This window comes from Scyliorhinus torazame, chromosome 24, assembly GCF_047496885.1.
Source record: "Scyliorhinus torazame isolate Kashiwa2021f chromosome 24, sScyTor2.1, whole genome shotgun sequence".
NCBI lineage: Eukaryota > Metazoa > Chordata > Chondrichthyes > Carcharhiniformes > Scyliorhinidae > Scyliorhinus > Scyliorhinus torazame.
The window spans coordinates 39,878,128-39,891,691 of record NC_092730.1 but is presented as its reverse complement, the minus strand read 5'-3'; the positions used below and the strand labels follow the sequence as shown (position 1 = coordinate 39,891,691).

Sequence of the window (13,564 nt, the reverse complement as noted above, 5' to 3'; positions counted from 1 at the left end):
TGCCGCCCTTTACTGCCGGTTTCTTAATGACTTTCTTGGCTCCCTTCTTGGAAGCTGGTTTCGATGTTGGTTTCTTCTCGTCAGCCATCGTCAATTTCACCCAGAAATAAAGCAAACCTCTTCCGAGCGCTGATTAAATAGACAGAGCCTCACATCTATGCTAATGAGGAATGGGGAAAGGAATGATTGTGATTGGACATTGTAAGAATGAGGACAGCCAGTTATATTCTGTTTATTTGACTGGATAAAAAAACAGACCAATCAGAATTAGGATTTTGCACCAATCATAAACCTCAAATTACAATCATATTACAAACAGGAAATACATTTCAGAAAGAATGTCTCCAGTCCCAGTTTGTCAGTGTGTAAAGATCCACCGGGAAAAGTCACCTGGCTGTCGGTGAGAGGGACCCTTCAGCACAGAGAGACTGTGGGATTCCTTCAGGAACTGTGAGTGCCTTTTAATATGTGAGTGGGATTTACTCACTCTCTGATACAGTGTGGGATATACACACTCTCTGATACACTGTGTGAGTGTGGGATTTACTCACTCTCTGATACAGTGTGAGTGTGGGATTTACTCACTCTGATACAGTGTGTGAGTGTGGGATTTACTCACTCTCTGATACAGTGTGTGTGTGTGGGATTTACTCACTCTCTGATACAGTGTGTGAGTGTGGGATTTACTCACTCTCCGATACAGTGTGTGAGTGTGGGATTTACTCACTCTCTGATACAGTGTGTGAGAGTGGGATTTACGCACTCTCTGATACAGTGTGTGAGTGTGGGATTTACGCACTCTCTGATACAGTGTGTGTGTGTGGGATTTACTCACTCTCTGATACAGTGTGTGAGTGTGGGATTTACTCACTCTCTGATACAGTGTGAGAGTGTGGGATTTACTCACTCTCTGATACAGTGTGTGTTGGATTTACTCACTCTCTGATACAGTGTGTGAGTGTGGGATTTACTCACTCTCTGATACAGTGTGAGAGTGTGGGATTTACTCACTCTCTGATACAGTGTGTGTTGGATTTACTCACTCTCTGATACAGTGTGTGAGTGTGGGATTTATCACTCTCTGATACAGTGTGGGATTTACTCACTCTCTGATACACTGTGTGAGTGTGGGATTTACTCACTCTCTGATGCAGTGTGTGTTGGATTTACTCACTCTCTGATACAGTGTGTGAGTGTGGGATTTACTCACTCTCTGATACAGTGTGTGTGTTGGATTTACTCACTCTCTGATACAGTGTGTGAGTGTGGGATCTACTCACTCTCTGATACAGTGTGGGATTTACTCACTCTCTGATACAGTGTGAGTATGGGATTTACTCACTGTCTGATATAATGTGTGAGTGTGGGATTTATTCACTCTGATACAGTGTGCGAGTGTGGGATTTACTCACTCTCTGATACAGTGTGTGTGTGGGATTTACTCACTCTCAGATACAGTGTGTGCGGGATTTACTCACACTCTGATACAGTGCGTGAGTGTGGGATTTACTCACTCTGATACAGTGTGAGAGTGTGGGATTTACTCACTCTCTGATACAGTGTGAGTGTGGGATTTACTCACTCTCTGATACAGTGTGTGAGTGTGGGATTTACTCACTCTCTGATACAGTGTGTGAGTGTGGGATTTACTCACTCTCTGATACAGTGTGTGTGTGGGATTTACTCACTCTCTGATACAGTGTGAGTGTGAGTATTACTCTAGCTAAGGCCTAACCAATGTTTTATACAGTTCCAGCATAACCTGCCTTTTCTTAAACTCTGTGCCTCGGCGAATAGAGACAAGGATATCATAGGCCCGGGGTTTTCAAGCTCAGGGTCGTGACCTGTGGGTGGATCTCAGGAAGGTTTCAGGAGGGTGGTAGTTATCCAGATCGCGGAAGGAATGGCCAATGGTCACGACTAGTGTTTACAAATGCCAACCATGATGGACGTTTGAGATTGTCGGCCATTCCGCGCATGCGTCTCTTATCAAGCAGTGCGCAGGCCTGGAGCCCAGCAAGTTGGACTGGCTCCTGCTGATGTCAGTGCGTTGTCCCGGGCCAGTTTTGTTCAGCAAATTCTGGACTCCTCCCACCGGAGGCGGCGCCAGCGAGCAGGTCCCACGCCACTTACGCTGACATCACGTGTTCTGGGCGCGAGTGAGATTCCTCCATTTTGCAGCTGCCAGCAGTGCTGGAGTGAACTCCAGGGTCTCTGGTGAACAACCCATGAAGAAGCTGAAAACAGGAACAAAGCAGCACAATGATGAGTATTTGAGGGGTGGGTTTATAAATTGTGCCACTGCAATCAGGAGTCAAATTTCATGGGTGTTACATGTCGGGAATTACTGGCAAGTGAAAGTTTAAAACCCTCAAAATGTCAAAGACATTTGAAGAGTAAGCAGGGCGAGTTCCAGGACAAACCTCTGTATTTTTTTCAACGGATGCAGTGAGATCTTAAATCATCAGCTGGAGTCATTATCAGAAATGTAACATTGAATAACAAAAGCAAGTGAGATCGTGGGGACCAAGCAGGCTCACCTGTCACATTAAAGGCGAGTGGAAATGGTGGGTGTGTGTGAGAGAGAGTGGGTGTGTGTGAGAGAGAGTGGGTGTGTGTGAGAGAGAGTGGTTGTGTGTGAGAGAGAGTGTGTGTGTGTGAGAGAGAGTGTGTGTGTGTGAGAGAGAGTGTGTGTGTGAGAGAGAGAGTGTGTGTGTGTGTGAGAGAGAGTGGGTGGGTGTGAGAGAGAGTGGCTCTGTGAGAGAGAGAGTGGGTGTGTGTGTGAGAGAGAGAGAGTGGGTGTGTGTGAGAGAGAGTGGGTGTGTGCGAGAGTGGTTGTGTGTGAGAGAGAGTGTGTGTGTGAGAGAGAGTGGGTGTGTGTGAGAGAGAGTGGGTGCGTGTGAAAGAGAGTGGGTGTGTGAGAGAGAGTGGGTGTGTGTGAGAGAGAGTGGGTGTGTGCGAGAGAGAGTGGGTGTGTGCGAGAGAGAGTGGGTGTGTGCGAGAGAGAGTGGTTGTGTGTGAGAGAGAGTGTGTGTGTGAGAGAGAGTGGGTGTGTGTGAGAGAGAGTGGGTGTGTGTGAGAGAGAGTGGGTCTGTGAGAGAGAGAGTGGGTGTCTGTGTGTGAGAGAGAGTGGGTGCGTGTGAAAGAGAATGGGTGTGTGAGAGAGAGAGAGAGTGGGTGTGTGAGAGAGAGTTGGTGTGTGAGAGAGTGGGTGCGTGTGAGAGAGAGTGGGTGCGTGTGAGAGAGAGTGGGTGCGTATGAGAGAGAGTGGGTGTGTGTGAGAGAGTGTGGGTGTGTGTGAGAGAGAGTGTGTGTGTGTGAGAGAGAGTGGATGTGTGTGTGAGTGTGTTTGTGAGAGAGTGGGTGTGTGTGAGAGTGCATGTGTGCAAGAGAGAGTGGGTGTGTGTGAGAGAGTGTGTGTGTGTGTGAGAGAGTGGGTGTGTGTGAGAGAGAGTGGGTGTGTGTGAGAGAGAGTGGGTGTGTGTGAGAGAGAGTGGGTGTGTGAGAGAGTGGGTGTGTGTGAGAGAGAGTGGGTGGATGTGTGTGTGAGTGAGAGAGTTGGTGTGTGAGAGAGAGAGAGAGTGGGTGTGTGTGAGAGTGCGTTTGTGAGAGAGAGAGTGGGTGTGTGAGAGAGTGCGTGTGTGAGCGAGTGAGCCTCTGTATTTTACATTGTCACTCTTTGATATGTAACACATATTTTACTCTTGCTGCTCTGTTACTGGGGTGTGTGTGTGTGAGAGAGAGAGAGTGTGTTTTACCATCACGGTCTCTGTGATATATGATGCATATTTTACTGTGTACTGCTCAGTTACTGTTGTGTCAAAGAGTGTGTGAATATCAAAGTTTGTGAATATGTGAGTGTGTGTGAGGAAGTGTGTGCGAGGGAATGTGTCACTATGTCTGCAAGAGTGTACGAGTGTGAGAAATAGTCTGCGTGAGTGCGTGTGTGTTTTACCTTCATTGTCTCTGTGATATTTCACACATATTTTACTGCTCAGTTACTGGTGTGCGAGTGTGTTTATCCTCACTGTCTGGCTATCATATATAATATATTTTACTGCTTACTGCTCAGTTACTTAAGTGTGAGAGTGGCGAGAGTGTGGTTTACCCTCACTGTCCCTCTGCGATATATAACACATATTGAACTGCTTACTGCTCAGTGACTGGTGTGTCCATGTGTGAGGCAGTCTGAGAGAGAGGGACTAGGAGTGTGAGAGAGTGAGTGTGTGTGAGTGTGTGTGAGAGTTAGTGTTTGCCAGAGAAATAGTGAGTGTGTGTCACACTGTCTCTCATTGTCCCTCTGTGAAAGATAAAGCATAATTTACCACTCAGTTACTGGTGTGTGTGTGTGAATGAGAGAGTGTATGAGTGTGTGTGAGAGAGAATGTGTGAGAGAGAGTGAAATACGAGTTATATAGCACAGAGACAGTGAGGGTAAACACACTCACACTATCTCTCACACACCAGTAACTGAGCAATAAGCAGTAGAATATTCAATATATATCACAGAGAGATAGTGGTTACTATCACAGAGGTTACTACACACACTCATAGGTCGATTGTCCCGAAAGACGAGCTGTTAGGTAATTTGGACATTCTGAATTCTCCCTCCCTGTACCTAAACAGGTGCCAGAATGTGGCGACTTGGGGCTTTTCACAGAAACTTAATTGCAGTGTTAATGTAAGCCTACTTGTGACAATAAAGATTATTATAAGATAGAGTCATATCTGTGTGTATGTGTTAACCTCACTGTCTCTCTGTGATATATAATGAATATTTTACTGCTTACTGCTGTGTGGGTGTGTGAGTGAGACAGTGTGTGTGTGAGTGAGACAGTGTGTTTGGGAGTGTGTGTGTGAGTGAGACAGTGTGTTTGGGAGTGTGTGTGTGAGTGAGGCAGTGTGTTTGGGAGTGTGTGTGTGAGTGAGGCAGTGTGTTTGGGAGTGTGTGTGTGAGTGAGACAGTGTGTTTGGGAGTGTGTGTGAGTGAGACAGTGTGTTTGGGAGTGTGTGTGTGAGTGAGACAGTGTGTTTGGGAGTGTGTGTGTGAGTGAGACAGTGTGTTTGGGAGTGTGTTTGGGAGTGAGACAGTGTGTGTGTGAGTGAGACTGTGTTTGGGAGTGTGTGTGTGAGTGAGACAGTGTGTTTGGGAGTGTGTTTGTGAGTGAGACAGTGTGTTTGGGAGTGTGTGTGGGAGTGAGCCAGTGTGTTTGGGAGTGTGTGTGTGTGAGTGAGACAGTGTGTTTGGGAGTGTGTGTGTGAGTGAGACAGTGTGTTTGGGAGTGTGTGTGTGAGTGAGACAGTGTGTTTGGGAGTGTGTGTGTGTGTGTGAGTGAGACAGTGTGTTTGGGAGTGTGTTTGTGAGTGAGACAGTGTGTTTGGGAGTGTGTTTGGGAGTGAGACAGTGTTTTTGGGGTGAGACAGTGTGTTTGGGAGTGTGTGTGTGAGTGAGACAGTGTGTGTGTGAGTGAGACAGTGTGTGTATGAGTGAGACAGTGTGTGTATGAGTGAGACAGTGTATGTATGAGTGAGACAGTGTGTTTGGGAGTGTGTGTGTGAGTGAGACAGTGTGTTTGGGAGTGTGTTTGTGAGTGAGACAGTGTGTTTGGGAGTGAGACAGTGTTTTTGGGGTGAGACAGTGTGTTTGGGAGTGTGTGTGTGAGTGAGACAGTGTGTGTGTGAGTGAGACAGTGTGTTTGGGAGTGTGTGTGGGAGTGAGCCAGTGTGTTTGGGAGTGTGTGTGTGAGTGAGCCAGTGTGTTTGGGAGTGTGTATGTGAGTGAGACAGTGTGTTTGGGAGTGTGTGTATGAGTGAGACAGTGTGTTTGGGAGTGTGTGTGTGAGTGAGACAGTGTGTTTGGGAGTGTGTTTGTGAGTGAGACAGTGTGTTTGGGAGTGTGTGTGGGAGTGAGCCAGTGTGTTTGGGAATGTGTGTGTGAGTGAGCCAGTGTGTTTGGGAGTGTGTATGTGAGTGAGACAGTGTGTTTGGGAGTGTGTGTATGAGTGAGACAGTGTGTTTGGGAGTGTGTGTGTGAGTGAGACAGTGAGTTTGGCAGTGTGTGTGTGAGTGAGACAGTGTGTTTGGGAGTGAGACAGTGTGTTTGGGAGTGTGTGTGGGAGTGAGCCAGTGTGTTTGGGAGTGTGTGTGTGAGTGAGCCAGTGTGTTTGGGAGTGTGTATGTGAGTGAGACAGTGTGTTTGGGAGTGTGTTTGTGAGTGAGACAGTGTTTGGGAGTGTGTGTGTGAGTGAGACAGTGTGTTTGGGAGTGTGTGTGTGAGTGAGACAGTGTGTTTGGGAGTGAGACAGTGTGTTTGGGAGTGTGTGTGGGAGTGAGCCAGTGTGTTTGGGAGTGTGTGTGTGAGTGAGACAGTGTTTGGGAGTGTGTGTGTGAGTGAGACAGTGTGTTTGGGAGTGTGTTTGTGAGTGAGACAGTGTGTTTGGGAGTGTGTGTGGGAGTGAGCCAGTGTGTTTGGGAGTGTGTGTGTGAGTGAGACAGTGTTTGGGAGTGTGTTTGGGTGTGAGCCAGTGTGTTTGGGAGTGTGTGTGTGAGTGAGACAGTGTGTTTGGGAGTGTGTGTGTGAGTGAGACAGTGTGTTTGGGAGTGTGTGTGTGAGTGAGACAGTGTGTTTGGGAGTGTGTGTGTGAGTGAGACAGTGTGTTTGGGAGTGTGTATGTGAGTGAGACAGTGTGTTTGGGAGTGTGTGTGTGAGTGAGACAGTGTGTTTGGGAGTGTGTGTGTGAGTGAGACAGTGTGTGTGAGTGAGACAGTGTGTTTGGGAGTGTGTGTGTGAGTGAGACAGTGTGTTTGGGATGGTGTGTGTATTTATTGTCGCTGTCTCTCTGTGATGTATAACAGCTTTTACTGCTTACTGCTCAGGTACTGGTGAGTGAGAGTGTGTAAGTGAGAGAATGTGAGTTTTACCCTCACTATGTATCTGTGATATATAACACATATTTTACTCTTACAGGTGTGTGTGTATTTTACCCTCACTATGTATCTGTGATATATAACACATAGAACATAGAACATAGAACAATACAGCGCAGTACAGGCCCTTCGGCCCACGATGTTGCACTGAAACAAAAGCCATCTAACCTACACTATGCCATTATCATCCATATGTTTATCCAATAAACTTTTAAATGCCCTCAATGTTGGCGAGTTCACTACTGTAGCAGGTAGGGCATTCCACGGCCTCACGACTCTTTGCGTAAAGAACTTACCTCTGACCTCTGTCCTATATCTATTACCCCTCAGTTTAAAGTTATGTCCCCTCGTGCCAGCCATATCCATCCGCGGGAGAAGGCTCTCACTGTCCACCCTATCCAACCCCCTGATCATTTTGTATGCCTCTATTAAGTCTCCTCTTAACCTTCTTCTCTCCAACGAAAACAACCTCAAGTCCATCAGCCTTTCCTCATAAGATTTTCCCTCCATACCAGGCAACATCCTGGTAAATCTCCTCTGCACCCGCTCCAAAGCCTCCACGTCCTTCCTATAATGCGGTGACCAGAACTGTACGCAATACTCCAAATGCGGCTGTACCAGAGTTCTGTACAGCTGCAACATGACCTCCCGACTCCGGAACTCAATCCCTCTACCAATAAAGGCCAACACTCCATAGGCCTTCTTCACAACCCTATCAACCTGGGTGGCAACTTTCAGGGATCTATGTACATGGACACCTAGATCCCTCTGCTCATCCACACTTTCAAGAACTTTACCATTAGCCAAATATTCCGCATTCCTGTTATTCCTTCCAAAGTGAATCACCTCACACTTCTCTACATTAAACTCCATTTGCCACCTCTCAGCCCAGCTCTGCAGCTTATCTATATCCCTCTGTAACCTGCTACATCCTTCCACACTATCGACAACACCACCGACTTTAGTATCGTCTGCAAATTTACTCACCCACCCTTCTGCGCCTTCCTCTAGGTCATTGATAAAAATGACAAACAGCAACGGCCCCAGAACAGATCCTTGTGGTACTCCACTTGTTACTGTACTCCATTCTGAACATTTCCCATCAACCACCACCCTCTGTCTTCTTTCAGCTAGCCAATTTCTGATCCACATCTCTAAATCACCCTCAATCCCCAGCCTCCGTATTTTTTGCAATAGCCTACCGTGGGGAACCTTATCAAACGTTTGCTGAAATCCATATACACCACATCAACTGCTCTACCCTTGTCTACCTGTTCAGTCACATATTTTACACTTACAGGTGTGTGTGTGTTTTACCCTCACTATGTATCTGTGATATATAAAACATATTTTACTCTTACAGGTGTGTGTTTTACCCTCACTATGTATCTGTGATATATAACACATATTTTACTCTTACAGGTCTGTGTGTGTGTTTTACCCTCACTATGTATCTGTGATATATAACACATATTTTACTCTTACAGGTGTGTGTGTGTTTTACCCTCACTATGTATGTGATATATAACACATATTTTACTCTTACAGGTGTGTGTGTGTGTTTTACCCTCACTATGTATCTGTGATATATAACACATATTTTACTCTTACAGGTGTGTGTGTTTTACCCTCACTATGTATCTGTGATATATAACACATATTTTACTCTTACAGGTGTGTGTGTGTGTTTTACCCTCACTATGTATCTGTGATATATAACACAGATTTTACTTACAGGTGTGTGTGTGAGTTTTACCCTCACTATGTATCTGTGATATATAACACATATTTTACTCTTACAGTGTGTGCGAGTTTTACCCTCACTATGTATCTGTGATATATAACACATATTTTACTCTTACAGGTGTGTGTGTTTTACCCTCACTATGTATCTGTGATATATAACACATATTTTACTCTTACAGGTGTGTGTGTGTGTTTTACCCTCACTATGTATCTGTGATATATAACACAGATTTTACTCTTACAGGTGTGTGTGTGAGTTTTACCCTCACTATGTATCTGTGATATATAACACATATTTTACTCTTACAGGTGTGTGTGTGTTTTACCCTCACTATGTATGTGATATATAACACATATTTTACTCTTACAGGTGTGTGTGTGTGTTTTACCCTCACTATGTATCTGTGATATATAACACATATTTTACTCTTACAGGTGTGTGTGTTTTACCCTCACTATGTATCTGTGATATATAACACATATTTTACTCTTACAGGTGTGTGTGTGTGTTTTACCCTCACTATGTATCTGTGATATATAACACAGATTTTACTCTTACAGGTGTGTGTGTGAGTTTTACCCTCACTATGTATCTGTGATATATAACACATATTTTACTCTTACAGTGTGTGCGAGTTTTACCCTCACTATGTATCTGTGATATATAACACATATTTTACTCTTACAGGTGTGTGTGTGTTTTACCCTCACTATGTATTTGTGATACATAACACATAATTTACTCTTACTGGTGTGTGTGTGTTTTACCCTCACTATGTATCTGTTATATATAACACATATTTTACTATTGCAGGTGTGTGTGAGTTTTACCCTCACTATGTATCTGTGATATATAAAACTTATTTAACTCTTACAGGTGTGTGTGTGTTTTACCCTCACTATGTATCTGTGATATATAACACATATTTTACTCTTACAGGTGTGTGTGTGTTTTACCCTCACTATGTATCTGTGATATATAACACATATTTTACTCTTACAGGTGTGTGTGTGTTTTACCCTTACTATGTATCTGTGATATATAACACATATTTTCCTCTTACAGGTGTGTGTGTGAGTTTTACCCTCACTATGTATTTGTGATATATAACACATAATTTACACTTACAGGTGTTTGTGAGTTTTACCCTCACTATGTATCTGTGATATATAAAACTTATTTAACTGCTTACTGCTCAGTGACTGGTATGTGTGTGAGTGAGAGTGACTGAGTGTGTGTGAGAGAGAGTCTGTGAGTGTGTGTGAGAGGGAACATCTGTGTGTGAGAGAGAGTGTAAGTGTGTGTGACAGTCGTGCAAGTGTGTTTATCCGGGACTTGAGGTCAATGTGAGTCTGACTGCTTCTTTTCTCTGTGACGGTGGAGATGATGTTGTGTCTGTGTCTCTGCAATGTTGGATTAATATTGTACTTACTGTCAGTTAGAAGGAGACGGCGACACATACATTTTGCTGAGGAATCATCATCTTGTTCTTGGAACTCATCTCTTCATCTGTTGAACTAGGGGGAAGAAAGCATATCTCTTGTAAATCAGGGTCAAATGAGGCCAATGATAAATCAATCTATTCTTTCAACTGATAATCACAGAATTTACAGTGCAGAAGGAGGCCATTCGGTCCATCGGGTCCATCTTTGTAAAGAGCATCTCACGCCTCCACCCTAACCCAGAAATCCATGCCTCCACCCTAACCCAGAAACCCATGCCTCCACCCTAACCCAGTAACCCCACCTAACCTTTTTGGACTCTAAGTGCAATTTATTCGGGCCAATCCACCTAACCTGCACATCTTAGGACTGTGGGAGGAAACCGGAGCACCCGGAGGAAACCCACGCAGATACGGGGAGAGCGTGCAGACTCCGCAGATAGCAACACAAGCCTGGAAATTGAACCTGGTACCATAGAGCAGCGAAGCAGCCGTGCTAACCACTATGCTACCTTGCTGCCCCCAATCAGTAAAAGAAAGAAAATACTCTCCAAATCCTAACCCAGAATCAGACAAATAAGCCAGGCCCAGAAAGAGCTCTCCCTTCCCCCTGCTCACTCCAAGTCCCGGAACAAGATCGTGCTCCGCTAAGCCTCTTGCAAACAGCCCCCGATTCTCCCTGAACTCCCCCCGAGTCAGTAATGATCTCTGAGCCTCTTTGCTCACACTCCCAAATGGATGTGCTGCTGCAATGAGAACGCTGTTTCCTCGCTGACCTGGGCCCTGACATTGACATTTAACTCAGTTTCAACAAAGCGATTCCACTCACTGACCAAATGGAGAGTGTGGGGGAGGGGCTGCGCATGCGCTCCCAATCTCAGAATGATGTGGAGATGCCGGCGTTGGACTGGGGTGAGCACAGTAAGAAGTCTGACAACACCAGGTTAAAGTCCAACAGGTTTGTTTCGATGTCACTAGCTTTCAGAGCACTGCTCCTTCTTCAGGTGAATGAAGAGGTATGTTCCAGAAATATATATAGAGACAGATTCAAAGATGCCAGACAATGCTTCGAATGTGACCATTAGCAGGTGATTAAATCTTTACAGATCCAGAGATGGGGTAACCCCAGGTTAAGGAGGTGTGAATTGTCTCAAACCAGGACAGTTGCTAGGATTTCGCAGGCCAGATGTTTGGGGATGAATGTAATGCGACATGAATCCCAGGTATTACATTCATCCCCCACCACCTGGCCTGCAAAATCCTACCAACAGTCCTGGCTTGACACAATTCACACCTCCTTAACCTGGGGTTACCCCATCTCTGGATCTGTAAAGATTTAATCACCTGCTAATGCTCGCATTCGAAGCATTGTCTGGCATCTTTGAATCTGTCTATATATATGTTTCTGGAACATACCTCTTCATTCACCTGAGGAAGGAGCAGCGCTCCGAAAGCTAGTGACATCGAAACAAACCTGTTGGACTTTAACCTGGTGTTGTAAGACTTCGTACTGTGCTCACCCCAGTCCAACGCCGGCATCTCCACATCGCGACTAGCAGGGGCGGGGTTACACCGGGCATGCGCACATCCCCGCAGCAATCCCGCATTGAGAATCAATGGGAACATTCCCCATTTCATAGTCATCACATGTGGAGCAAAACCTCCGATAGAGCCCTTGTTGGGGGACTGTGTGTGTGGCTGCAAATGGCCCTGCGCCCTCAGGCTCAACCAATCACCTTTGTAGCTGTGTGTTTGTCCCAATGAGAGATTCAATTTGCAGTCATTGCCTGCAGCTTGTTTGTTATTACACTGTCACTCAGCCCCTCAAACTCACACTTTCTGCAAACTACCTTTCCACTGATTTACTTCATTTTCCACTGAACCATAGAATTACCACAGTGCAGAAGGAGGCAATCTGGCCCATCGAGTCTGCACCGACACTCAGAAAGAGCAGCCCACCTAGAACCACTCCCCACCCGACCACCATAAATCTGTATCCCTACGTAATCTACACACCCTTGGATACAAAGCGGTAATTCAGCATCGCCAATCCATCTAACCTGCACATCCCCCGGTACACTCACTCCCCCGGTTCACTCACTCCCCCGGTTCACTCACTCCCCCGGTTCACTCACGGCCCTGGTTCACTCACGGCCCTGGTTCACTCACCCTCCTGGTTCACTCACCCCCCTGGTTCACTCACCCCCCCTGGTTCACTCACCCCCCTGGTTCACTCACCCCCCTGGTTCACTCACTCCCCCGGTTCACTCACTCCCCCGGTTCACTCGCTCCCCTGGTTCACTCGCTGCCCTGGTTCACTCACCCTCCTGGTTCACTCACCCCCCTGGTTCACTCACCACCCTGGTTCACTCACTCCCCTGGTTCACTCACTCCCCTGGTTCACTCACTCTCCTGGTTCACTCACTCTCCTGGTTCACTCACTCCCCTGGTTCACTCACTCTCCTGGTTCACTCACTCTCCTGGTTCACTCACTCTCCTGGTTCACTCACTCCCCTGGTTCACTCACTCCCCTGGTTCACTCACTCCCCTGGTTCACTCACTCTCCTGGTTCACTCACTCCCCTGGTTCACTCACTCTCCTGATTCACTCACTCTCCGGGTTCACTCACTCTCCGGGTTCACTCACTCTCCTGGTTCACTCACTCCCCTGGTTCACTCACTCTCCTGGTTCACTCACTCTCCTGCTTCACTCACTCTCCTGGTTCACTCACTCTCCTGCTGCACTCACTCTCCCGGTTTACTCACTCTCCTGGTTCACTCACTCCCCTGGTTCACTCAGTCCCCTGGTTCATTCACTCCCCTGGTTCACTCCCCTGGTTTACTCGCTCTCCTGGTTTACTCGCTCCCCTGGTTCACTCACTCTACTGGTTCACTCACTCCCCTGGTTTACTCACTCCCCTGGTTTACTCACTCCCCTGGTTCACTCACTCCCCTGGTTCACTCACTCCCCTGGATAATTAACTCTCCTGGTTCACTCGCTCTCCTGGTTTACTCGCTCCCCTTGTTTACTCACTCCCCTGGTTCACTCACTCCCCTGGTTCACTCACTCCCCTGGTTCACTCACTCCCCTGGATAATTAACTCTCCTGGTTCACTCGCTCTCCCGGTTTACTCACTCCGCTGGTTTACTGACTCTCCTGGTTCGCTCACTCTCCTGGTTCACTCACTCCCCTGGTTCACTCACTCCCCTGGATAATTAACTCTCCTGGTTCACTCGCTCTCCTGGTTCACTCACTCCCCTGGTTTACTCACTCCCCTGGTTCACTCACTCCCCTGGTTCACTCACTCCCCTGGTTCACTCACTCCCCTGGATAATTAACTCTCCTGGTTCACTCGCTCTCCTGGTTTACTCACTCCGCTGGTTTACTCACTCTCCTGGTTCACTCACTCTCCTGGTTCACTCAAACAAAGAACAAAGAACAAAGAAATG

The 13,564-nt window shown here is 46.5% G+C and overlaps 1 long non-coding RNA gene across 2 annotated transcripts in view; it reads right to left on the bottom strand.

Moving 5' to 3' along the window:
• Window positions 1–216: 216 nt before the first annotated feature.
• Window positions 217–13,564, bottom strand: part of LOC140400021 (uncharacterized) — a 65,493-nt gene continuing 52,145 nt past the window's right edge. For both annotated transcript variants that reach the window (XR_011937976.1, XR_011937977.1), the window contains 2 exons: window positions 10,107–10,191; window positions 217–2,237 (listed from right to left, as the gene is read on the bottom strand). This is a non-coding gene — a long non-coding RNA (uncharacterized lncRNA). The remainder of the gene's footprint in view (window positions 2,238–10,106; window positions 10,192–13,564) is intronic.